We start from the raw sequence: 26,722 nt of genomic DNA, 5'->3' as shown, positions 1-26,722 counted from the left end.
TTATTTGATTTCACCCCCTTCTCTTTGTTTGCTCACTGGAACATGCTTGCACGGCTTAGGCTTTCAGCCTTCCTCGGAAAACGTGCAGTTGTTTCATCCACCACTTCCTGATGTCTTGTAGCCCAGTAGTGGTCCGTGGACCACAAGCTAAGAAACACTGTAAGAATCCTGTATAGTGCTGTGTGGGTATAACAAAACTGAAGAAAATTGCAGGAAGCCCAGGCTTGCATATTTGCATGAGAATATATATCCTTGATATGCCCCTGTGTAAACGGGGCTGGTTAAATCTTAGTTCAAGCACCTTGAGCATATGGTTTTGAAATTGTTTTTCTAAGAGTAATGGCTATCAAAGACTAAAGATGTTTGTCAGGCACTTGTATAAAGCGACAACAGGTTTTTAAAAATACCCTCTAGGCAAACAATTGCACTGCTTTCTCCCATAGCATTTTTAACCAGACGTATTAGTATTGCGTAGGAACATCTGACCAGCAGAACTGAACAGAAACCTAGGTGCGTAACCTCTGTGGAGTCTTCACCTAAAAAATAAACTGAAATAAAGGCAGCTGAAAGAGAGATTTTGCACTGCCTTCCCTGAGCTCAGCTTTCCGACTTTGCTGCTGCTGAAGTTGTGCCCACTAGCAGGCTTAGTTGTCTACTTGCCTGAGCACATGACACGGACGTGGTTTTCGGCTCTTGGAGCAGCCCATCTGCAGTCAGCATCGATTATTCAGGACCTCCTCTTCACTTTCCTCATCAAAATAAAGCTGTTAATAATACTTCTCCACCTGACTGGCATGTTATGAAAGTTAATGAGTTGATGTCTGCAAAAGACTTCGAAAGTATAAAACGGTGTGGAAGTTCTAAGAAGCGCTGTGTTGTGAAGGTCTCCCTTTCCCTGGCTTAAGGCAGAATGAGTTAAAGTTAGCCAAAGGGGATGAGCGGAACAAGAGAGAGTTTATGAGTGTATCAGGGGAAAAGGAAATACTGGAGAGAAAATAGACCCATTAGTAAATGAGGAAGGAGATGAAGTTAATTATGATTTTAAAATGGATGAGCAATAGAACCGCTTTTTTTGAAAGAAAAAAAAATCAATCTTTAACAAAAATAATAAGGACTGACAATTAGGAAGAAGTGAAGGCCTTGTGAAAACAGGTGTTGGATTAAAAAGCGAGGAGGACAAAACTTGTAAAACATGAATATATGTAAATGAGGAAGTCTAGATGAAACTCATCTTAAGAACAATGCAAAACTAATGCATTTTTCCAAATATTTACAAGTAGTTTGGAAAAACCATGGCAGATGGGAGAAAAGTTGTATCAGAAAAGAAAAAGCAGCAGCAGCCGCAAAAAAGCTAATGGTGTTTGGAAAACAATGCTGGTGGTTACTGGCCAGTAAGTATTCACCTGTACTAAAAGTGAGAAGCACAACTGGAGTGAGCAGGCAAGCATCATGTCTGTTGGGTTACGAAGCCATGCTACACGAATGAGGTTTTGTTATAGAGTTACAAAATACAGCAATGACAAACCCAATTCCTGTTGGGTCAGATCCAGACTTGCTGCTCTACCTCTTTACACCAGCAGGTCTACTTGTAACATGTGAACTCGAGTAAATCATTTGACAAAAATACCTTACAAACTTGTGTCTGAGAAAAGAAATCCAAATTGGCTTTGATAGGAAGGCTGTCATTTGGGCTGGAAATGGCAGTATGAGGCCACATAGAAAGTGATCTGAAGACAAAAATTAAAATAGACTCTGGTTGTAAATATGTTATGATTATTTCAGCATAAAGAATGATTAAGACATAATTATAAAAAGAAAAACAAGTTACTGTGTGAGCAGCAGAACTAGGCCACCCTGGTTCGCTGTGTGTTTAGATGCTCTGGTTGGGTTCTCTGGTGTCTAATAGGTTTCCTCTGTGACAGCCCCTCCAAGGTGGGGGTAGGCTGACGCCTCGACGGGGGCATTGGTAGGGGTGCGCTTTGTGATACCTGTGATAGACCTTGTGTGTTTGAGACCTACACAACCTCCAGATGCAACTGGGGTCAAAATGGCCAACGTTTCCGAAAGTTAGGAGGAAGGGACGTGGAGAGGGTGATCACATTTCCCACATCCATTTATTGGGAACTCAGATTTAAAAATCATGTGAAAGGGTAAATTCTGAGTGAAAACTGGAATGTCACAAATAAACAAAATGCTCTGAATTTTGAGACTCTGTCCCCCTCTCCCTCTCCTTTCTCTTGTTTCCAAAACAGTGTCTACATGGATGGACTGCATACAGATAATAGCTGTCATGATCTTATTTTCATACCTACTTCTTAACTACTACTTTAGAAGCTCCCCCTGCCAAAAGGACAAAGTATTTTTCCAAGCTGTTTGTTCCCTTTTAGTGTAAAGGGTTAAGGAAATAGGGAGTTTCGAGTTTCTATACTGATTATTTTGAGATACGTTATTTTTTAAAACCACTGTTCTGAGTCTCTGGCTGTTGAACATGTACACCCAGCTATGATCAATAAAATTGCTTCTTGCAGAGAATGATGCATACAGAACTTCAGACAGGTTAAATTTGCCTATTGTAAGGAGGGGATTAATGCTAACTTAGAGTTTATGATATTCAACCTTCAGTATAAAGCTAGATCTGCAGAACCTGCTGAATATCAGGGCTGTCTCCGTTGCTGTACTGGGAACTGAAGTGAGGACAAGGGCACTATTTCTTGTCTGTAATCAAGAAGTGTCACTGAGTTACATGAGGCATCCAGTAGCTTCTTATATGGGAACAGAAGGATGCAACTGTTTTTAAGGACACAGGAATAATGTTATGGTGCTTCCTTTTCATGTCCAATTACTATTCTTTTCTACTCATTAATACCAGAACTTTTAAAAGCTTCTAACCCTATTAGATTTCATATTTAAAAAAAATAAATGTGTCCTACATGATTTCACACCAGTGGAGAGGTCACAGCACACACGGACTGAGAAGCAGAAATCCCTTTAAACAGCAAGAACTGTGTAAGTAACACCTTGAATATGGTTTTGAGAAAAGTGACTTAGCAGTTTCCATAGCTGTAAAGCTGGCTCACAGATGCATGGAAATCTATAGTAGAAATATACTGCCCTGTTTACCACCAGGATTACAAAGCTCAGAAAGGAAAATGTAGAAGGAAGGGTATGAAAATGCAGCCAGCATATGTTTTGTAAGAGCAGGAAGGCTCAGAGAGCCCAGCTCCCACCTGTAATCTCTCCTCTTCCCATGGCTCCAACACTAACCTACGTTTGGAGTGGCAGCTTTATGGTGGGGAGGATTAGTGCACGTACAGAGTCCTCCTCCTCCTCCCCTCCCTTCAGGTCCTATTTCTGGGGAGCACCCATGCACCTTCACCTGCTGCTGGGGTAGTGTTGAGCATGAGGATGTGGATTTGAACACCCCAATTCCTTCTGCGTTCCTCAAGGTCCTGGTTCCCCCCTTCCCCTGGTTTCCCTTGCAGATTTGCTTATTTCTCAATAGTGCAACATAGTATATTGTGCATTCACTGGGAGCCTAAAAAAGCAAGACAGATTTTATCATTTGGACTGTGGATATCTAATGCCCATTATGGGCTGACTAAATTTAGTAGAGTGGCAATTCACCAGACTACTAAATTTAGTTAGGCCATCCGGTCATATCATTTTACTTAGCTTAATATTGGATATCATAAGATAGGGCCTATCAAACAGTATGGCTCCAGCTTCCCTAGCTGCAGATTATATTATCATTATAGCTTTTCAAAACATTCATGCTGACTTTTTTAAAACCTTGACATTTTCTAGTTGGTATATTTTGTTACAAGTTTGTAAAGATGGTCCAAATTCAGTTGGTTTTCACTGTAAAGATCACTGTTAAAAAAAAAAAAACCACCAAAAGACGCTGTTTCCATTTTAAGCAAAACCTTTCACTTTCCCTGTTAAACTTTAACTTCAATTAGAATAGGATGAATTTTATCATCAAAGCTGGGTAGACAAGGTGGAGTCCAATTTGGAGAGAAATTTTGCACAACCTTTTTCATTGTCTTCATGCATTTCTAGTTGCCATCGAATCTCAGTTCTGTTCCATACAGGAAAAAAGCTTTATGAGAATCCAGACAACCTGTACTGTGACAGCGAGGAGTTCTCAGTGCTGTAAATTCACACTTGTCTTGTGCAGAGTAAACGGGAAAGAGATCTTGGTAAGGATCCCATGAACAACAGCTGGAGTTATGGCGATGGGATCAAATATGACTAACAGAGTGGCATGTACAAACTCATCAGCCCTGCTATAATTCTTCCCTAGTATATGGAAAGAAAATTGCAGTAGCAACATTCTGGGAGTCTGTAGACTTAATCTTTTTTGGTAGGCCTTGAAAGGGAGCCAGTGTCTCTCCATGCCGAGTCAATCATTCGCTGTCCAAGTAAACTGAACTGAGATCATCTAGATGCTGGTCTTCGTTTCTAATGAGCTTTCACAGTAAAACAGGAAATAATAATCTTGAAAGGGGAAAAAAATGGTCAAAAATCAGCCAGAGAACATTTAAAGGTTTGTTCTGAACAAGCAGAGCTAAGAAAAAGGCCTGAGAAAAGTGTGTCCTGGGATCACTCACAGTTAAAGCACTGATTAATTAAGCAGAGGGTCATTCTTCAGAAAGACTCAAGGGCAGTTTTGGCCCTGGGGCTGTAATTTGGACACTTCTGGAGTTCTAGATACACTGAGCTATTCTGTGCCGGGCCTGTGAATATGTGCATTCTTCTGGCTGAACAATGGCATCTTTATTCAAATGGGAGCGACTAAGTAAGTGGCTGTCTCCTAATACGGGTGGTATTTCTTCCTGCTCTGCCTCAATCTCTGCTGCTTTCCCATTGCCTTATCAGTGCTTTGTAGCACAACTTAGAAAATGAAATCTATTCATAATGCTAAAAACCTCCCCTTTTATAGACACGGGAAAAAAAAGCCCCAAACGCTTACATATCCTCCAATTCTATAGCAGGGTGTTTACTTTTTTAAATGCAATTCTGCTTATCTGACGCTGGTTTGGAAATTAATAAAATGGTGCCTGGCTTTTATTGTTTTGACTATGGGAAGGAAATTAATCCACAACTATTACAAGTGTTTGATCCAAACGAGCGGAGATAAAGCTACGGCTTCAAGAAACGTCGTTCCCTGTTTGTCAGGTGTCCTAGTGCACCTGACACGTCTGATTTATTCCTCCAATGTTTAGCAGCAACACTGTCCAGGTAGATGATGCCCATTCATCTTGCTTTGTGTAGGTATTTCTTCAGGGTGGCTTTATTTATTATGCCTTAACTACTGTTTCTTCTTACTCACTAGGTTCAGCTCTGCCAGAGGTTAGAAAAGAGGTTGTTTGTCTGAAGAGACAAGGGTGTGGTGAAAATACTCTGTGCCAGCCAAGTGAACCAAAACACAATCTGAATTACAAAGCAGGCTGGAAAATAAAATTCAACTGACAGAAGATCTGGACCCCACCTGTGCTGAAAGACAGAGCGAAAAGGAGTCCCAGGAACTGGCCGTGTACAGCTCCTGGAGGTAGGTCTGGAGAGGGGGGCTGCGCCCCCCCAGATCCTCTCAGCAGCTCACAGCGGCAGAGCGGGACTTATAGCATTACTGCATGGGGAAAACTGATGTCAATGTTTATGCAATATTGCTTGGTATTGTTAATAGTTAATTCGGTGAGAGCAGGCTCGCTGTGAAACTGTACCGCAGAAATCCCTGACTTTGCCTCCCATGGGGACTGGGCTGTGGCACCACGCGCACACCAGACCTGTCCCACAGCCCACAGCAACTAACCGACGGCTGCCGGAATCCCCGGGATTGGTGCAGTGGGGCAGACACCTTACTTGTTTCCACCAAAGCCAGAGCCCAGGCACCTCCCAGCTGCACGTGCCTCCACAAATAGTGCTTCCTGAAATACTTCTGAACGTCCTAGATCTGTGTAACCACCAAAAGACACTGTACAGAGTACTGGTTTGGTATTTTGTACAATTACAATGTAATCTAAAATAGACCGTCCTTAGAGTGGAGACCGGCTTCTTCCTCCTCTGTGAGAGCCCAGCCATGAGTGTTGGCAGCCACCGTCCCTGTCCCCAGAGGCTTTTGCTGCTCCCCACCACCCCACGAGCGCCAGGCGGACCGGCCGCTGCGCTGGAGGTGCTCCCGTCCCAGCGACCGGGGCAGCCGGGCACCTGTGGCCCTTGGTGGAGGCGTGAGTTTTTGCAAACCTTGCGGCTATCATCTAAACCTCTGCTGAAACACCTGGCAGTCTTCGGGATGGGGACAAAACGGGAGGAAAGAAGACTGTTGTTATTCTTAGCTGCTGGCTGTTAGGTCCCTCTGACCTGCTAAGCAGTGCGTACTGTGGGAGATGGCACCGAGCGGATCTGCCTCCCCAAGCCTGCGTGGGGAAGCAAGGCCTGCGCAGAGGCCTGAAGAGTTCAGAGCACAGTTTTGCATCAGCGATGAGCCAGAGTCAGTTACTCGTATTTAAACAATACTGGGCTCCGGGGAAATTCAGATGCAGACCTGAAATGCATGGCTTGGCAAAAGACTGTTCTTACTGTCACATGCCTGACCTCTTGAAAATAACATTAATTCAAAAGTTAAATATGTTCAGCTGACAGTGATGGAGTATTTGTGTTAAGGAGGAGATTTTTCAAAGTCGCGAAATCAACTTAGTGATGTGCTACAATTGCCTCATTGACGTCCTACCTGAGTGCAGCAGGTCTTGGGGGGCTTTCAGCTGCAGTGAAGCACTCATTGCACTGAGAGGGGGTTAGCCCCCTCTAAAGGGCTGCGCTTCCAAAGGGGGTTCTGAAGATTCATGATCTTTCTGGTCACTTTAAATACAACTACTTTGGAAATTATTTCCCCTGGTTTAGTTTCCAAGTAGGCAGTTAGACCTGGCAACCACAGACAGAGATCTTGTAACTGGCTTTGATGCGAAAAAGCAGCATTGCCATAATTCTGGAGATATCCCTTTCTTTTCTGAACTACATTGGCAGCTCACGATACCAGCATGTCAAAATGACATTCACTCTATATTACACAGACCGTATAAAACCTTGTGTTTACATTTTGTCTCCTTTGCCCTTTTCAATTTTGCTTTATTTTTTTATAGTTTTGTAACTTAAGCAGTACATATTTGGGGATGTTTTTTTCCATGCCTTGTCTAGCTTTATGGCTTGTTCTGGCTGAGGCATCCTTACATGATTTGATTTTACAAGAAATATAGGCTAGCACATATGTATGTAATTGTTCCACAGTGAACCAGTCTGTCTGGAGCACTGGGGGAAGAGATACATTAATATTTTTTTTCATGATATTTACAAACTAAATCGCTAGATCTACAAATGATACCAAATATTAGGAACTGCAACAATAAGGCTTGTGCTAGTTAGCAGGAAGCACAAAAGTATGGTGGAGCCAGAGGAACACTCATCAGAGTAATATTTTCATCAGAAACAGAATGTATTGTAACCAGGGGAGATAAGCATGAGTAGGCAAAACCAACTATGCTTAGAGCCAACATGCAGCAGCAGCTACAAATCACACACTGCTGAGTGAAATCTGAAAAATCGAAGTCTGATTCTTCCACCAGGAAGAGCCCCTCCCTGCTCTGCGTAGGTGTGGAGCTGGGGACTGCCAAAGTGTGCCAAATTGCGTCTGCGCCGAAAGCACAGAGCAGCCCGTGACACTAGCTAGGAGGAGAGGCTTAGCCGTGCCCAGCCGCTGGAGACCTGCCACGCCGTCCTTATGCTGGTGGCAAGTGGCCCTCTGATACCGGAGTGTTTAGGAAGCGGCACAAAGCCAAGTGGATTGAGAGCACAGACCCATCGTGGAGGGGCTGGTTAGCCTTTGCCACACAAAGAAATGCGGGAGGACTTTGGTCTCTCCAACTAGGAGAGCAGTGGAGAAAACAGCCAAGAACTGATGCTGAGGTAGACTAGCAAACCTTGTTTAATAGAGGGTGCATTGCAGTGGTATCAGCAATGTGAAGTCAGTGCTGCAAGTGCCGCATACTAGGACTTATTTAAAGAGGCTATTGTAAAAGTCTTCGAGCCAGTTAATTACCAGTTTTTGTTATGTCAGGAACTCCTTGAGTTAAAGCAGAAAGAAACTATTCATGAATATGTTCCAGTTCTGTAGTTTAATGGGACAAATTTAAAAAAAAAAAAAGAAAGAAAGAAAGAGAGAGAAACTGATAAAATGATTTAGTTCATGGAAGGATTGAAAACCCTCACAAAAAAAGCTGAAATTACATATTGTGCCCCATCTACTCTTGCATAAGCCATTGAAATTGCTGGAGACTTAATTGGACTAATCGTCCATTGCAGTTATGCATGAGCCTTAGGGAGCGCACAGGGTGCATACGGGCCAAAGCACCAGCCTATGAAAGAGAGACAAATTATCCAATAGCATTTTGAAAAAAGTAGATGTCCAGGTATGAAAAGCCAAGAGGCTTGGCTTGCATTTAAAAAATATTAAGACCAAGTGAGGAATTTCATTTAATTTATTCACCAAGTGGACTTGAAGAGGTGTGAAAAAAGGACAGAAGTGACTTTAGGCAAGAGAAAACTTTCGATGGAAAACAAAAAATCTATCTGTAGAGGACACTAATGTAGGCTCATTCCCTTCCTGCTTACATCAGTTTTTTCCTCCGCACCTCCCTGTTTGTTGTGAAGTTACTGATGGACCGTGGTTATTGCAAGCAGATTCGGGCCTAGAAATTCCATCTGATCAGAATAAAAATCATATTGCATGCTGCATATTGAATCTAACCACAAATATTGGAGTAAATGGCAGTTTAGAGCCTGTCTCATACTATCAGTATTCTTCAGACATTTACTTTGCTGCCTTCCACTGTTCAGAACACCCTGAAAATCACCAACACATTTACTGAATTGAGGTTTAAAAGCAACTCAGAAACAGAAACAAATCATAGTTCTTAGCTCTGCTGAAGGTTAGAAGAATACTGTTGCCAAGGGGGTGTTTTCTGCGTGCATCTGAGTACCTCCAAAATGACCTGTTGTGTATACATGTGTCCTAGTTTCTTTTTTACAAAGAGAGTTTGTTATGAATTAAACCTACCTCTTGGGAGAAAAAACAAGTCCAGCATACCAGAATACCCATCTTCCTAACTCTTACCATGCCACAGACTGAAATCCCAGACCTGCTCATGTATTATGAAGCATCTTGGAGAAAGCTGTTATGATTTTGTGCCTATAAATGCAATCATCTCTCAGGATATAGAGATAGTGCAGAGGATATTGAACACAGTCTGTTAGCTTTTTTCCCTTTGTATTACTTGTACCTTCTCAACCCTGGTAAACTTCTCTGTGCTTGGCTTTTCAGAAGTCCCCCGAAGTCCTACACCAAATACCTTAGGTGGTGATACTCCTGTAATGTGGGGCTGACCACACTGTAGAGGTTGTCAGCCTTTCAATGGTGCCCTCTTCGCAGGGCTGGTTTCCCATTTGGCATGCTGCTTCCCACTCCTCCCTGCTCCCACTCTTCTCCCCTGCCCGGCTTTCCTGTGGGTGTGAGAGCCCTTCTGCTGCATGCTGAACTCCTGGAGTTCAAGATGTGAGGCTTTTGCTGCGCTGTTCTTTAAAGCACTAGCTTGGCCTTACTAACATGTTTTCAATGGTTGGGATTAGCAGAGCTTGTAAGAACATATCAGACCTGTCAGGTTTACAAGTCCACTCACCACCTCCATGCTCTTACATATATTTTTAAATAGCTAATTAGGAGATAATGCCAGTGGAACCAAATACTGTCATGAGATAATGATCTCGCACCGCTATAGAAATGGTAAGTGGAAATGTTTATTTTCAAAGGGAAGAAACACTGATCATGTGCCTAATCCTATAATTCTTAAACAAGTAAAAATCCTGTAGATTTCAGTAGAGCCTGAGGTGACAACATCCTATTACTGTGGTAGTATTTCTGGATACCAAACGGCCGTAAGTGATGCAGTCATTTTCTCCAAATTATATTGGTGCAGTATTGGAACAGATGTTTCCCTTACCTTTATTAGCCTGTTGTATCTCCTAACTTGGAGGACAAATTTTGCATGTGCTTCATTGCACCAGCTTAGATGATTTATTTATTTTTTTTCAGTTGTGCTTTAGGAAGCAGTGAGCGGTGGTTTGGATGAAGTTATGCTTATTTTTAACTTACTGACAGTTCATAATGGTGATACACAAGTCTGTGTTGTTACTGCAGGCTCCCTTTGGTACACTAAGGATCATCTCTGTTTAAATCAAAGATGGCCTTTCCTCTGTCCTTCAGGAATTTTGGAAACCAGGGTTGTCTTAAATTCACTTTTCAGGAATAAACCACCTTATGTTTCCAGTGGGGTGAAGGAGTACACATGGGCAACAGGTTCATTAGCTGCTCAGGTGTAACTGTCCCTGTGCTGCTCTTCCCCAGTAATAGATGTGAGACTATTTGGGGCAGCTTTACCTCTCGCTCAGGCTCACCCTTGTGTTTGTATTCCCACCAGTGGTGCTGGTGGGGGCTGCGCTGTGCAAATCCTCTCCCAGATCACCTGCCCGGGAGCCTCTCGCTCTGCTATGCAGCAGCGTTAATGGGACGGGTACATTCGCCTTTACTGCCTCCCCCCAAGGGAAGCCTTCTTTCTACTGCAGCTCTGGACTCACTTTAGATGCAGGGTTGTCTTACAGACAGGTGAATACTGCAGTGCAAATTGGAGGCAGATGCAGAGCTGCTTTCAGAGAAAAGCCTGTCAATGAAAGCATGAAGGTTTGTCCTAGTCGGAATTAACTTGCACAAGTCATTAGTGCTTCACCATGGAAGGTGGCCAGTGGTTTTTAGAAATTACTACTGCTTTCACAACTAATGAAGATTCATCATTCCATTGGATCATCTCTAACCTGCTGTAATTGTTCTGATTTTTATTTTTTACCTTGTTCGACAGTTCATGTCTAAATACAAGAAGATGTTTATATTGCATACATTCAGCTTTAATTGGCCCTTAAAAGAAGGTGTTGATTAGAATCTTCTCAACATCAACAGCTCGCTCGCACAACATTCTCTAATTACTGTTTATTAATTTAGTTCAAGTGGCATAGTTGAAAGCCCTGCTCAGATGGGAGAAGTAAATTGTCACTGGTATTGAATATGTAAATTATGTGCCATGTAAGTTTCCATGAAGAATGTTTAAAGTTAAATGCTACGCACATAAAGCCTTCCAGTTTCATCTAACCCAACCATATGACAGCTTTGCAAAAAGTGTCATGAAAATTTACCAGCGCTGGCAAAAAACCTACTTGCCTATCCTTTACATTTTTCTATTAACATAATCATGATGATAATAATAATTTATTTGCCAGTCAGAAAAAAAAAAAAATCATTCATGCTGGCTGGCTGGAGATTTGCAAGTCTGCCAATTGAATGTGAACTACATGTTGCTGTAGTATAGACATTCAGCAGCCTGGATTTGTTGCCCTGGTGCAGTAACCCTTCCTTATTTTTAATTAGCTTATAAAGTCAGAATTTCTTAAACAAAGTACTCATTACACATTGCCTTGTTACATTACTTTAAAATGCAATTAAAAGTTTTAAGAGCGCCGCGGAGTTTGTGTGCCATTGTCAGCATCCGTGTCACTCACTATCAATTTCCACCCACTCACATAGATAAGAGGCCTCCCGTTAAATATAGATGGCACTTCATAGCTTTTGTATATAGACTAGGCATAAAACAATATACTGATGAGGACGACCTGACTGCATCTTACACTTCAAGGAATAAGAGAGGAATGGAGGGGAGGATATTCTAGAGGAAGGAGGACCCAGGAGTCTTCTTTGTCCTTCCACCCCTGCAGTTGTCTCTCTATGACCCTTTGCGTGGGAGTAGCTGCACGTTGCTGGTGAGTGTGCTGCTTCAAAATCTTCCCGGACAAAGCTGCATGGGAATACCACGCAGTTATTGTGTTATGCATCTGAAACAACGAGACCAGACATCGCGTTAAAAGCAAAAGAAAAATATCCAATGCCTGAATGCTGCCTGGGCCTTCACCCAGTCCTCACACTCTCGCTGGCTGCTGTTATTGTGAATGGCACTAATCAATTCCAGGAAATCTCTACACCAAGCATTATGTCACATGCGGTTACATCATTCCCTCTAACCTCTAGGGCTTCCTGTTGACATCTTTGGAGCTCTTCTACTACCAACTGGTATTAGAAGAAATGCCAAAGGGTATTTTTAGCCATTTCTGCCTTCCAAAAGGAATCCAAATGTTTCCGTTTTGCAGCTTTCACCTGCTGGATCTCATCTTTGCTCCTTAAAACAAGCAAACCTTTGTGGGTCTGCTCGGGGTCTTTCCAGGTGTTTGCATAAAGGATGGTGGGAGTGCATGAGGGTTTTATTGAGACAGAAGGGTCTAATGCCTCTGCAGAATTTATTTATCCTTAATGTCTACCAGATTGCTAACCCAGCCTGTCAGTTGTGTAACTTCTGTTATAAATTCCACCCCAGGAGGCTGTTTCTTTCTGAATTCTTTCCTAGGAGATGCTGCTTCCCAGTGCAGGCTATGTTTCACCTTGTGGTTCATTTCCAGGCATCATCCTGCAGGGCATTCCCCTCTCCCCTTGCAAGGCCATCCCCACAGGCAGGTAGGAGCCATTTCTCTCTTGGAACAGGCAGTGACACCCCATCAGCTTTGCGTTGCAACCCCCACTTTTCTAGCTGTTCAGCCAAAAGAAGCAGGGCTCAGAGTCTTTCCAGATCTAACTTGCAAGATTATTCCTCCTTGAAACCACTATGTTTCTTGGTTTGGGTCTTTTTTTATTATTATTATTATTATTATTAGTCTGGTTTATACCTTCCTTTCATTCTAACAGTTTCATTTTTGTGGCTGTTTCTGTATTTGTTCACTGCTGCAGTAGATATCAACAACATGATTAAATTCCAGCTCTGACTATTGCAACATAAGCGCTCTGCCTTCATTATCTGCGGTGCCTAAAACTATTTGATCTCTAATAAGTTCACCTGCAAGTGTGCCTCATTTGCATGATGAGGCTAACTGGTGCAGCCTGGTTGCATATTGGTCTGTGATTTCAGTTTCTCTTCGATCAGATGCATCACACAGAAGGAACTATTAGAATTGCCAGCAACTGTATTTTTTTCTGTTAATCATGCCAGAATACTAGGAGTCCCAGGCAGCCTTACTAGGCTGGAGAAATCCCCTGATAAAAGGCATGGGAGAGCTTCTTATGTCAGGTCACATATAAACCACTGCTGTGCTGGGGATAGTTGGTCTGGTTTGATGGCACAAGGTCTTAAGTTCATATCCAGCTCCTGAGCTATTCAGTAGCCTCCTTCGATGAGCTGCATTTCCCATTGCCACCAGCCCCGAGCCCATGAGGGAGCTGTGCCACCCAGCAAGGACCTCTCCCCTGGCCCAGCAGGCTCAGAGCTGGAGGTGTCCTTCAGCTTCTCTGAGGGTCTCTGCCTGACTGTCCCCAGCTCACATCCATCCTCTCTGGTCCTGCACTTGGACCCAGTTGACATTTATTCGGCAGTAGTGTCTCCTTGGGCTTTACTGCCTAAAGTGTGCAGGGAGAGAAAATATGTTTTCTTACACCAAGCTTTTAGGAACCTGAACTTTTCTTTGTGTCTGAAATGGAAGCAGCAGACTTCAAAGCTAAATGTAAGTAGAGAACAGCAGCTTAATAATTGTGAGTTTCATAGCAATAGTGCTGAAAATGTGTCAAGTTGCCTGTTTCCTTTCTGGATCAAGCTCAGGATAGACCTGTGGGTTTTGCTGTGTTCGGTATGACTTTAAGAAAGGTGATTTGCCCCACTGCAGCATCCCTTACTTCTCTGATTTCAGAATTCAGCTTCTTACACTGTAATGTGTAGCAAATACTTGCATTTTCATTTGAGACAATTTTTAATTGAACCGAATGACCTCTGAGAACATGGAAATGTCTCTCATTGATCTGAATGGATCCCAGACTGAGTTCTTATTTCATACAAAAACCCAACTGTTTTCTTTTGTTCTTGGGCTCACACAGAAACTAAAAAACTAAATCAAGCAGAACCAAACAAAAGAACTCTGAGGATCTCATCAGCAGTATTTGCTTTGCACATGAACAGTAATTTTTCCCTAGCACATACTTCCAAGAATTTTTTAAAATGTCATTCATACATCATCTGCCCTAGCAGACAACAGTTGTTCCAGAGAAGCTGTTGCTCTCTATTAGGTCAATGATCAGTGAACTAAACATTTTCTACTTAGGCCTTCATATGATAAAAGCCTAAGAGCTTTGAAGGAGCCATTACAGACTATTGCCTAGAAGAAATATCCATTTGAAAATTCAGCAATTATGTACTTCTATAATAGCGTGTAAAAGGAGCTCTGGACCCATTATGGGTTATTGAGTAAATAATGTATTTTTAAAAGTGTCCAAGTAATTTATATGATAGCCTGTATTGGCAGCAAAGAGTGATTGTAGACTAAACATTCTGTCTTTCTTTCTTTTTAAAAATCTCATTTAAATCCCTAAATAGCAATTAAAAAAAGAAATCCCTGATGCAGTTTCAGTATTTCTATAGTAGTCAATAGCTAATGGCTCTGACTTTACTCCACCGAGGCTGCCATTTTGTGCTGAGCCAGTTTCCTCTGGTCTGACTTACTTTTTTTGTCTTGATTGGATAAGACAGGAGGCTTCATTATCAAATATAATATAGAAGTGTCCAGAGGCCTCCTGGAGGTCAGACTCAGAGTCATCAGACCTGCCCATAATCAGGAACAGCCACTAGCCAAAAAAGCCACGAGTCCAGAGAGAGAAGACAGGAAACTGTCAGTCCCTATTTCAGGGAAAAATTGAGGCCTGGAGAGAGGAAATACGTTGTCTGAGATCATGCAGGGGACAAAGAACCTCTGCATCCCAAGACCAAGTTTAGTTTCCCTGCTTTATGTCCAGACTGTCTATGGAAAAGCACAGTCTGAGATCTCTGAGTGGCTGTGGATCCTCAGTGCTAACGCAAACAGCTCCTTTATCAGATGCTCGCAATAGTCTTGCTTCAGACCGCTGCACTCAGCCCTTTCAAGCACAGACCCTGGTCAAAGCAGATAGATAGGAAAATACTGCAGTTCACAAAATTTATATTGCAGCAACAATGCGCTGTGAAACAGATGTGCTGGAAAACAAACTTGTTTTCTACTCTTAAGTGTGGAGTAAGCTTTCCTTAGTCCTCCCCTTTACTTATACTGCTTTCTGCCATGGCAGGGCTAGTTGCCTCTTTGATAATTTTCTGTCAGAAATTGGAAGAATAAGTTGAAACGGTTGTTTTTTAAGAAACACTGGTGTTTGAGCTGCACTGAATTTTGGAGATTATCTTGACATTCCCAAATACCTGTTAGGCCAAGCAGTCTGTAGTGCCATGGGGACGCTACCATACTTATGTATTACATGTACATTAAAATAATGCAATGGGCCTGACTTGAGGGCCCAAAAGTAAAACAATTCTCTGCCTATGGTGATGCTCCACCTTAACTCTTTTTGATGGTACCCTGGCATAAATTAGAGACAAAGTCACTTCATCTGGTGTTGTTGAACCTGTAGGTCCAGACCTGTGTTGTAACTAATTTTGTACATGAGATACCCTAACAGGCAGCAGGAAACAGACATCTGTTAACATGACTGTCAGGAGTTCTGATTTCCTTTTTTAGAGGCTATGTAATGCCTACCCCTGCATGTGCATGTTCAGAGCAGATTGTGAGCTTCCCATAGCTAGCTATGCTTTTCAGTCACACCTCAAGAACATCACCTTTAGACCTGAATTTGAATACATCTGTATAATTTCTCATTGTTTAAGAAAAGTGGTTTTGATGCAATGAATGAAAATGTGGCATTTTGGCTCCCCTCTGGGGAGATGACAAGCGATAGGACTTTGTAGCGAGGCTACTGGGACGTGAGAGTCTGTTTTTCATGTGTTTGGAGAGACACAAAGAAGAGAAGAAATACAAGGGTGCCAAAGAGCACATAGTTCAAAAGACAAAAAAGAAAGGGAGTGACTTAAGGAAGAAGTGGTAAGGTAGTAGAGAGAAAGATGAAGGAAAAAAATGGTGAAGGACTGGTAACAGAGATAGAAATAAATGGAGAAGAAACAAGGTGAAAGGTATAAATACATTTAAGTTGTATTTGAGCAAAACATACAATGTCTGAGAAAGCAATCAGTCTCTCTCACTGTTAGACCACATTTGTCACTTAGGAAAGGACACTTATCTGTTGGGATAATTGACTGGACCTCCAGTGATGAAGTCTCCATCACTGGAGGATTTCAATGACAGAGCAGTCAAAAATCCGGGAAATACTGTCAGATATTGGACGATCCCTTCCAGCTCTATTTTCTACAACTTCAGCATCCCAAAGTATGTGAGTGGGAGCAGTACCTCAGTTGTGTGATTATGGGAAACCTGTTTCTGGCCTGGTCACCTCCTCACTGAAATTCTGTAAGATCTCACAGAGTAAACAAGACATGTACTTGGAGATGAAGTTTATGAGGAAGATGAACATGCAGGGGGGAAAAAGAAAAGGAACTGGTTGATCTGCAGACAACATTTTCTTCTGAGCTATGGACCCAATGCCATAACCGTTACAATTTCTTCTTCATACTGAAGAGCCCCATTCTGCAACAAATACATAGTTTGGCTTAGATACAGACCCAAAGCCCTCACAACTTGAGATAAAAGATCCTGGGGTCTTTCTTCCATGAACAGAGTTATTAATTGCTCTACTGTGCTTCAACTCTAAATAATGCTATTCTCCCTTTCAAAGAAAATTCCCCCTAATTTCAGCCAAAATCATTCTTTCCTTCCTTTCCTGGCTTCTCTTGAATGGTGGGTGATGAGAGGACACAGGTAGGAAGTGGTCTGGGATTATTCCAGACTGATGATTATTTCTATGCAAACCACCAGTTACCATTGCAGTACAAAACAAAGTGTAAAACAGGCTTTTAAAAGAAAAGTCTGGAGAGGCATCACATTGAGATGAAAGCAAGCTTCATTCTCCCATCTTGTTGAGTTTTTCAGGGCTTGCCAAGAGGATCTAGCAAAGCCCAGTGTGATAATGTCAGTGGTTCTCCCCTGAAGGTAGGAGGCTTGGATTGCTCTAGTACTGCCATAGGAAGGCACAGGCCTTTAAAGTAACCACTCCTTCCCCATGCAAATCTGCCATGTATTCTTCTTTTTTCCACTGTGGGCCACCAAGTACGATGCTGGTAACTGGAGGAAACTGCTTCCCCCCCCCCCCCCCCCCCCCCCCCGACATTACATTAGAGACATTAGATTAATTATTTGAGGGTGTGTATGAGATTCTGGAAGTACAATTTACGTCTGCTATGCCGTGAGATCTTTGGTATGATATTGACTCATTCATTGGCACCTGAGAGAGGTTTGGGGAATTCAGCAAGCTTTCAACAATCCAGTTTGAGAGATTAAACAGAATTATGGCTCACTCAGGTTTGTCCTAATTTTATTAGATTTTCACCATTTCTAATTGCATAAACATATGCAGCCAAGTATACAGATGGGGACTGGGAAGATGTACAAGGACACTCAGGCTCCATAGTCAGCTAATTGGTGGACTAAGTAATAGGGCACTTGGAAAGATTGATAATTTTTTTCAGAACATTTCAGGGTAAAATCCTGTCCCCATTAAAACTGAAGCAATCAAGAGAGGAAAGATTTTAGCCGTAGATTTTGTTGGAACTAGAGAGAGAGACAAGAGGAACTATGCGATGCAGAAAATATCCAGGATGAAGGATGTTGTTTTAGGCAAGATTCACTACTTATTTGTCTTAGCCATAGGAAAAAGATAGAATGTATCAAAGACATAGAACAACTGGCCTGATCCATATGGTGACATCAGAAGGCTAAATACAAGATAAACAATGGGTAACAATTTCAGATATTGCCAGGGCAAATGAGAAGTCATTTTGCGTGAACATTGTTCTTGGTAGCAAATGCCACCCTGTAATGTTTTCAGAAATATTTTATATTTTCTTTTGGAAAATATATCTGGTTTTGCTATGACTAGGAGAACTCTTGGGGCACAAGTCAAAGTATGCTATGACTATTTCTGGTCAAATGATACCAGCTGAGGTTACTGGCATGGCTGTTTATATGAGTACTTTCACATGAAATAATATTGTTGTCCATATTTCTTAAAGGAATGCTGCTATTGACCTATTTTCTACAATCAAGACAGAAGGGGGCAGGAGGGAAAAGTCTACACTCAGGTTTTTGCTATTGGACACACTTCATCCCTGATAGGGCATCTGCACTATGAAGTTCACCCTGAATGAATGGGCATTCAGGTGTCTTCACCTCCAGGAGACAGCACACAACTCTCAGGCTGAATGAGCCCCAGCTGGATAGTTTTTTTAAAATCTCCATGGGTAACAGACCTGGAAGACTTTTCCCTCATGCTGGCCTGGGCTGAACACTTGGTGGGTGAGTAAATTTTTTTTTTTTTTTTTAATTAAAGGTAGAATAAACCAAACAAGTTGGTCACATATTTGGACCTGCACTTCCCAGCAAAGTTTTGCAAAGTCCTCTAAAAAGTGAGAATATTAAGTAAATAGATCATGAAATGTTTTCTAACAAAAAAATACAAGAGGGATTTAATAATGTTGGGATGTAGTTTTCTGTTAATGACTTTATTTTCTTCTTCCTCCTGTTCAGGCAGTAGCATGCGAACTCTGACCACATCACCAGTGTGAAATTGCTGATTAACCTTTTGACTCTGACAATTGGGACTTCTCTCAACACCAACTGGTAATGCAAAAGACCATTAGTAGTTAATATTGGGACATCCCAGCTCCAGATGTCAAAAGGTTAATGAAAAATCAAGTATCTTGCTTTTATTGGGCAACTTGGAAACCTTCCCCCCAAACATTTCATTTTTTTGTGATAAATAAACCAGACTGCTTGAGCTGAGAAAGACGGGTGTTTTGCTAATGTGTACAGCTGTTAATTGAAAAAGATTTTGTTATGCTTGTTCTTCTGGACGTACATAAAAGAGAGATTTGTTGGCGAACTTTAGTCTTGAACACCCCTTTGTCCAAATACACTACTTAATAATAATGCTTTGTTCTTTCTATAACAGCCATGGAGGGATTTTGAGTGGAATACTCATTTTCTTTAAGTCATATTTGCCAGTAATCATTCCTGGCTTAAGACCAGCTGCCATTTATGTGTTTTATGAAAATATAACACCAGTTTTACGCTCAAAACTATTCTCTTTTAGGTAAAAGCTTCAGCACAAGCTGGTTCCCCGTATCTACCACAAATGCTATTTATCACAGATTTTGGTCTTTAAAACAGAAAGATAATGTTAAAACATTTTGATTACCCTTTCCTTACCGCTATCGTTCACAAACCATCTTTTCTAATTATGGTATTAGGACATTTACATAACCGGGAAAAGGGTCCTTTAACTACATTTCTATTATGTTTGGCACTTGTGTGAAAGGATATTATATTCATGTGCATTAGAGATTGCTTATAAAAGATCAAGACAATAATAGCAGATCAGACGATAAAGGTTCCCTTTTCTCCTCCCAGACAGGCTGTCTCTGACAGAAGAATACAGTTCATCAAAAGTGTCTGCAGGTTGTCAAACTCTGTGAGATTTGGGGACACTCGGAGGCTGTCATGGCCAACAAGAAGATTTTCTGTAGGGTTCTGCCATCATTCACCCTCAGGAAATAATCACTCACTACATTCTGCATGCTCTCATGATAGAGCTCTATTTGAGAGAAAAGAGCCATTTTATCAAAGGACAATATATCCCTTCTCTTGGTCCATGCAGCTTCCATTATCAGACCATAATAAATCATATTTATGTTCTCAGTTAATAAGACTGATTACAATGCAGGTTACAGGCATGGGAACAGCAAAGCAGGTGAAAAGATGTTTTAATGAAAATATGATAAGCAAACAGCTTCTTGTGAACATTTCAGGCTGTTATTTGTAATGATCACAGGCAATTTTTGATACATCTTCTTTAGCAATGGTTTAAGCTGCATAAATTGGCTTGCCACTTTATACGTTGAAATAGGAAGAATCCCAGTGTCCTTCTTATGTTGTCTAGAATCATTATATACATTATAAGCATAAAATGAGTTTAATGTATGTGCTTTGAAAAGAAGGGGAAAACAGAAAATCAGGGAAGACTGATTTTAATGCTGCTCAAAATGATTTTGAAATTTTCTACTCATCTTTGTTACTAACGGTACATTTTCCATGAAATTTAGGAATGACATGTACTGCTTTCATCTCCTTAAAATTAATATACTGCTCTTTCTGTTTTTCTCAATTTCTTCAAAGTTCTTTTTAGAGCACTGTGCAAAGAGACAGAGAGAAATTCTCCACTCGATGTGTGAGCATATCTGCTATTAATGCTGAGGGGAGTTAAGTGTGTGCTTCTACAAGAGAATGTACCCCAGTGTTCAATACTGTAGGGTACCCTATTAAAAAGGTGCAAGCATGTTTAGCTCCAGCACATGTGATGCATTCAAGGGCCAACTTCCTAAGATTTTTTTTAAGTGATTCAGATCTTTTTTGGTCAGGTAAAAGTTCTGATATGATTTCAGCCTATAACTGTATGGAGGGAAGTGGCTGATGGACTGTCTTGCTCTCATCTTGTGAAAAGTCTTCTTTTGTTATTGTTGTGTTCAGCATCATACTTTCAAGATGAAGTTAGAAATGTAAGGAATAATTTCCTCCTCCTGATACATAATTTTGACCAAGTCTGAAATTCTACAGCACTTGCAGAACACTGGTGACAAAGGCTCCTTGGTGTTGTGTGTCTGCAAGACCTATTCTGGTCACTGATATTTCCCCCAAATCATTCTTAAACAAATTTTAAAGCTTTGTAATTGGCCTGGCCCTGGAGAATGACCATGAAATTCCCTTAACCCTTCTAGGGCACTTCAACAAGAGAAGTGCCCACACAAGAAACAGCAAACTGCTTTTCAAAGGCAATATCCTGATATGAAAACAGACATAGATAATGTACTTCATGATGGAACTGCTTGATACAGAGAAAAACATGTTGTAACTGCTTTCACCGTGAAAGGGGTTTAAAAATGCTGCCTGCCAACTCCACAAAACCCAGAGCTGCTATTTCAGTTAAAGGCCAGTGGATTGTATTTTTCATGTCAGTTTTCACTAACCTCAAACATCACTGTTATGACAGACCGTCATCCAACCAAACTAGCACTCTGGTGCCATTCAAGCAGGCAGGAAGAAAGCAAACACGAAGGAAACTTAAAAGTCCAATTAGTAAGTGGGGGGTGCATGTGAATGAATTACTTTTATGTAATGATACTGATTACTGAAAATGAAACACTTAAAAGAAAATAAACAAAAAGCAGTGCTTTCTGAGCCAGTGGTGTTTTCTTGGCTGGCAATTTCTCTTTGTTCAGTTTCATGACACCAGCCTCAATGGTTGAAGGGGTGTTCTGGGCCAGATGTCAATCACAATGTCTGACATAAACAAAAATAGCTAAAAAGGCACGCCAGCATCTTCCTTTTGTTTTCCCATTAGCTCCATTTTTCTTTTCATAGGCTGACAAAAAATTACTGCCTCCAAGTGAATTCAGTAATGTCACTATATATCTAATATCTAGGAGCCCTTTTGTTTTAGCTTTACTGGGCTTAACCACAAAAGACACTTGACATTGACAAAGAATCTGTCAAACATACAATGATCAGTGCAATGAAACCTCTCATGACAGAAGGGCACTATTCTGCTTCGCCCCCCCTGCCTCCAGCAGCAGCCTGTCTGAGCAAAATATGCTGGAGCACATGTAGCAGCTGAACCATTACAGAGCAGGCCAGAAGCTGAGATGTGTCTTGTTTAAATTGTCATAGCATATTAGTATAATTAAAACCGCCAAAAGAGTAGAAAAGATAGATGGAAATGTTACATTACTTGTTTCTAGAGATTAACCTCGAGCCAGAACTGAAACAGAGAGACACATTTTGGATTTCTTAGAGCTCTGATATGGAAGAAAACAAGCCCGAGAGTATGTCTCTTGAAGTGTGAGACATGAAGTCATAGTTCCTGTATTTACACAATAAAGCAGAAATAGTGTTCAGACAGACACTCTGTTTTCTCTGTGATTACAGCTCCTGTTGTGGCTGTACTCTGCAAAGCAGTTGTGTCATCTCTCAGCTACCTCCTTTTCACTCTCCTTTGCCTTCGTGCCTGCAAGGTCTTGACAGTCCTTGGGCCTGCTAACGAGCTGGTGTTACCGCTCTCCGCTCCCTCCCCGTCTCTGAGCTTGGCTGGTGCGTCAGGTGCCCAGCCCCGAAGCAGCACACAGTGTCCTGGCTGGTGGCTGCGGAGGCCATGGCTTGGGCTCCGGGGCTCAGCAATGCCTAGCAGCTGTGCTCGGGAAGTCCTCCTGCACAGGCTTCATCCCCTGGGCATGCCTGTGCCTGGGCGAGAGAAACAAACACCTACTGGAGGCAGGCACAGGTAGACCAGCCCTGAGACTGCTCTTGAAGTGCACAGGGGAGCCAGGCCGGAGCTGGGAGTCAGACTAAGATTGTCTTCGCTTAGACTGTTTCTGCTTCTCATTGCCAAGGAAGATGCTCGAACAATGGCTTCAATTTAAAATCTGAACTTTCAAATGCCAAGCTCTATGCTTGCTTCTGTGTTGAATGGACAGATAAAAACATATGGCTTTCTAAAATTGACCCTGAAAATTATGTTATCCTCACTGGATGAGATGTTTTCCTTCCCACGCATCATCACCTCTGATAACTATTCAGGACTAACTAGTAACGATCCCAATTTCTAATTATGCCCCAAGTTATATCTGGTGGTGAGAAACCGATGGAGAACCTTCTGTGGATCTGTTCAGTTGTAGATGTTGGAACCTGATTTATCCAGAAGCTGGGGAGGACCTGAACTGGCTCCAGCAGTTCTGAAAGACAGCAAAAGCAGCACGGCTTTCCTCTGACAAAAGTGGTACATTCAAGGAGAAGATACAGGAATCAGGTAGGTCTCATACTCATTTCTTCTAGTATAAATGAACTTCACAGCCTTGCCCCATTTGCTGGTTTGCTTGAAGTAGAGAGATGTTAAATGTGGGCCTTAAATTTTAGGTTTCCCCATATTTCCTGTATTTCCCAAATTTAAATCTCAGTTAATGACTTCTCCATATAGTGCTTCTCTTAAATTTCTGTCAGGGCCTGTAAATGTGCATAACTAGTCAAAAATATGTTATCTGCATTTAGTGTTGGCTTTTGGAGCCCTCACCGCCAAGTCATCTCACCGCTGTGTCTCACCTCACATGCGTTTCTGTGTAGTGCCAGGAGAAGAATGGAAAATAGCTATGAAGTAAAAGCAGATTCTGCTCCCATTAAAGGCAATGAAAACTATGCTTTTACTTCTACTTACTCATAATAGCGGGGAAAAACGAAGTGGAAACAAGCACAACAAAGCACCTCTGCCAGCTATCTACAAGCTAACCAAGGCTTCCACTAATGAGGTGCTCTGGCATTTTGAGAAAGACAGGTTCTTCCAGAAACGGAAAAAATATGCCAAGTTTTTCCTTCAGCTCTGAAAGGCTAGTGAGAGAGTAACAAATTGTATTTCAAAAAAGGGATAGCAGTCAAACTTTTAATGCTGTCTGTGCTATTAAATACCTACAGATGCCAGTATAGTTTCTTGTCAATTAAATGCTTTTACATGTATGTTTGGCAGATTATTAAATACTGATTCTTATATACTTCATCTAATTATCTGCTGTATTTACAGGTTCATCTAAGTGAACATAAAATTCTTGAGAAGTTTATTAATTTCAAATCACAATAACAGAGTAATTTCCAGGTCAGATTTCCTAGAAGACGACTCAGTACCACGGACAATCGCATGGTCTATTAAACAGAACAGTACGGTTTGTGGAAAAGATAATAGTCCAGATCACGAGATAGCACCAGATTTTACGTTATGACCTCCAGATGTCTTTGGGAACTTAATGCATCCAGCATTAGTTCAAGTCTAATCTGCATGGCAGAAATGCGAGTTGTTCCAATTTTCTCCTCTCTGGGGCTGTGTGGAGAAACTGTCTCCCTAAGGGCTGCAGAGGACAGGCTGGGGTAGTTTGGCCATGCTTTGGTAAAAATATTCACTGCATTGCCAACTGCTCCTGGACTGCCCAGTGGTATCACGTGCTGAAAAGAAAAGGTTTCATCTTTGCTTAGTGGGACAGCGCTGTGCCCAGGTCTTTCTGATACATGCCCGTCAGAGCTGGCTCTACGCGTTGGCCAAGCAGGCAATTATTTAGGGCAGCAAAGTGATTGTGGCCTCACTGCCTGCTTCATCCGTGCTTCCAGAGCGCTGGAGAAGCAGGCGGGCATTGTGCTGCTGCTTTGGAGAGAAGAGTTTGCCTGAAGGACAGGAAAGTCCCACCTGGCAGTGTCCACGTTCCCATCTGGCTGCAGAAAGCTGGTGAGTCTGCCCCTGACTGCCTCCACACAGACAGAACAGGCCTCCCTGTGCTGTCCCCAGCCCTACGCTTTGAAAGCACCAGCGTTCCCTTTTGCTTCCAATGCTGAAAAGCCCTGAGTTACAGCAGCTTGTCACAACTGTCAGGCTTCTGTGACAACCTTATTGTATCATTCTAAGCAGTGCGTGTTGATTCACTGGAGAGAGGGTGGACTTTGCCAAATTGAGGCATCATTTACTTGCTTAGAAGCTCCTGAAGTGAGTGTCTCTGCAACGGGAAGGCAGCTCCGCTGCTGTTTCCAGGGTGCAACTTTGGAGTTCAATACATTCCCCTGAGCGTCTGCTGTAAAACAATGTATTGCATCAGTTCCCTGAACCAGGGACTGGGTGAAGTCCACAGTATGGTGGTGTTGAGTGAGGGACAAAATCACCCCAGGGGATTTCCAGCGCTTTGCAGGGCAGCCCAGTATCCTGCTGTGCCCAGAGGGGCCACAGATGTCCAGGAGCTTCTGGTGGGTCACATGTACCTATAAACATGATACAGTATTTGCTCCATTGCATTCCTGGTGGAGAGCACTTTGTACTGGTAGAGGTAGATGGTGGGGGATAACAATGCAAGGATCTGCCAGTGCATTTCCTTTTCAATTTCAGCACCATTGGGCTGGGAAGTAAAAAAGAGCTCTGCAAACAGAACAAGTGTCTGACATGACACTGCAACATAAAAAAAAGCTCATGGCTACTTTTCCTCCATGGAAATCTGTACAAAAATTGACAATTTGGGACTTTGTGAGTTTCTCTCTGGAGTCAAAAATTCAGTGTGAGTGCACAAAAGAGTGTGAGGAGAGAGCATTTTGGCTCCTTCAACCCTGTGCAGAAAACCTCCCAGGGTTTCAGATAGGATTTTAGCATTTCTTGCAGTCTTCAAATGTTGTGCTGTGCAAGGATGTGCTTATACATAATTTTGTAATTGAAATGGCATGTTTACTGTTCTATTTCATGCTTGATTGTGTTTTTTAAACACCTTTACTCACGCTGTTAGAAGTGGGATTATAATTAAAATGTCCTGTTGAACACCTTGTTCAGTTCAATGAAGGCGTAATAGAAGTATAAATACTTGTTCTCGTTGACTCTGTGATGTCAGCACAACAAACACAGTAAATGTCATAAACCAAATCTCTCTTTCGCCAAAGCATCCGTCAGAAGGGAAGGGGAAACAATCTGCAGCTGGGCAATGAGGGGACCTCTTTTTTGGTAAAAGGAAATATTTTGAGATATTTTAATATCTGTGATATAGATGTGTTAACTAAGGCATGGAATGATTGACTGATTTAGCTAGTTATGAGAAAAAATCAGAGTGGAATTTGTTCCTCTTCTCACAGTCCCTTGCCCTAAAGATTAGGCAGTACTTTCTCCTTCTACAGTTGCCATTAGGAAATGCTGAATCTGGTTATAAAGTGTGAAAGAGTAACTTACATTTCTTATTATTCCTGTTTGCTTAAAACATGTACAGATACACAGGCTTCATGTTTTCATGGTGGGGTTGAACTGCAACACAAAGTGCAAATGTTTCTAAGTCAACATGCAGTCGTTACAGCACTTCTGCATAGCAATAATGGTTTAATTTTCTCCATGTTTTCTCTTGTACTCTAAGTTACCACCGATGATGAGATGCGTACCCATCCTGGCAGGCGATTGTTCAGTCTTAAGGAACTTTAAATTACTTCACAGCTTGAAATTCCAGGTAAGTAGGGATGTTCCAAAATTTAGCCTAATGTTTGATGCTTACTTGGGCAACTTACTTGGATACCTTGGCTCAGTTTCCTTCTCTGAAAAACGGGGAGAACAATGTCTGTGTTCCTTGTGCTGTTTGACTATGTAATAGTATTTTTAATATACTAAGTACTAGACACTGCACTGCACATAAACCATGAGGTTTTAGGTTTGTGTCCTTTCACGGGCTGAAAGAGGGCTCTCAAAACCAATCCCAGGATATATAATATTTCTGTGCCAGAGCAGGACTCGGCAGTCAGTAGCTGCCTTATAGGAAAAGCCCATATGATCTTTATGAAGCAGGCAAATAAGCAGACCCAAAGGGTGTGCAAATTGCCTTCTGTGCCCAGTTTCTCTTCCAGCAACTTTAAGGTCAGCAAAAGTTGTGCAGGCAGATGGTTCACAGGATATGGTCTTTAGAATGAAAGCAGC

General features: G+C 41.9%; 1 long non-coding RNA gene across 3 annotated transcripts in view; it reads left to right on the top strand.

Moving 5' to 3' along the window:
* The window catches only part of LOC115349201, a 39,579-nt gene that overhangs the window by 9,752 nt on the left and 3,105 nt on the right, over positions 1-26,722 (top strand). The window contains exons 2-8 of one of the 3 annotated variants that reach the window (XR_003926026.1): positions 5,336-5,551; positions 9,762-9,832; positions 12,552-12,658; positions 18,225-18,507; positions 20,386-23,068; positions 23,831-25,771; positions 26,172-26,261. This is a non-coding gene — a long non-coding RNA (uncharacterized LOC115349201). Of the gene's footprint in view, positions 1-3,704; positions 4,200-4,243; positions 4,799-5,335; positions 5,552-9,761; positions 9,833-12,551; positions 12,659-18,224; positions 18,508-20,385; positions 23,069-23,830; positions 25,772-26,171; positions 26,262-26,722 lie in introns of those variants that run through there. The other 2 variants (XR_003926025.1, XR_003926024.1) reach the window with 2 other exon arrangements.

Source organism: Aquila chrysaetos, chromosome 12 (assembly GCF_900496995.4).
Source record: "Aquila chrysaetos chrysaetos chromosome 12, bAquChr1.4, whole genome shotgun sequence".
NCBI lineage: Eukaryota > Metazoa > Chordata > Aves > Accipitriformes > Accipitridae > Aquila > Aquila chrysaetos.
Note: the sequence above shows the minus strand (reverse complement) of the source record. Positions and strands in the feature narration are given on the sequence as shown.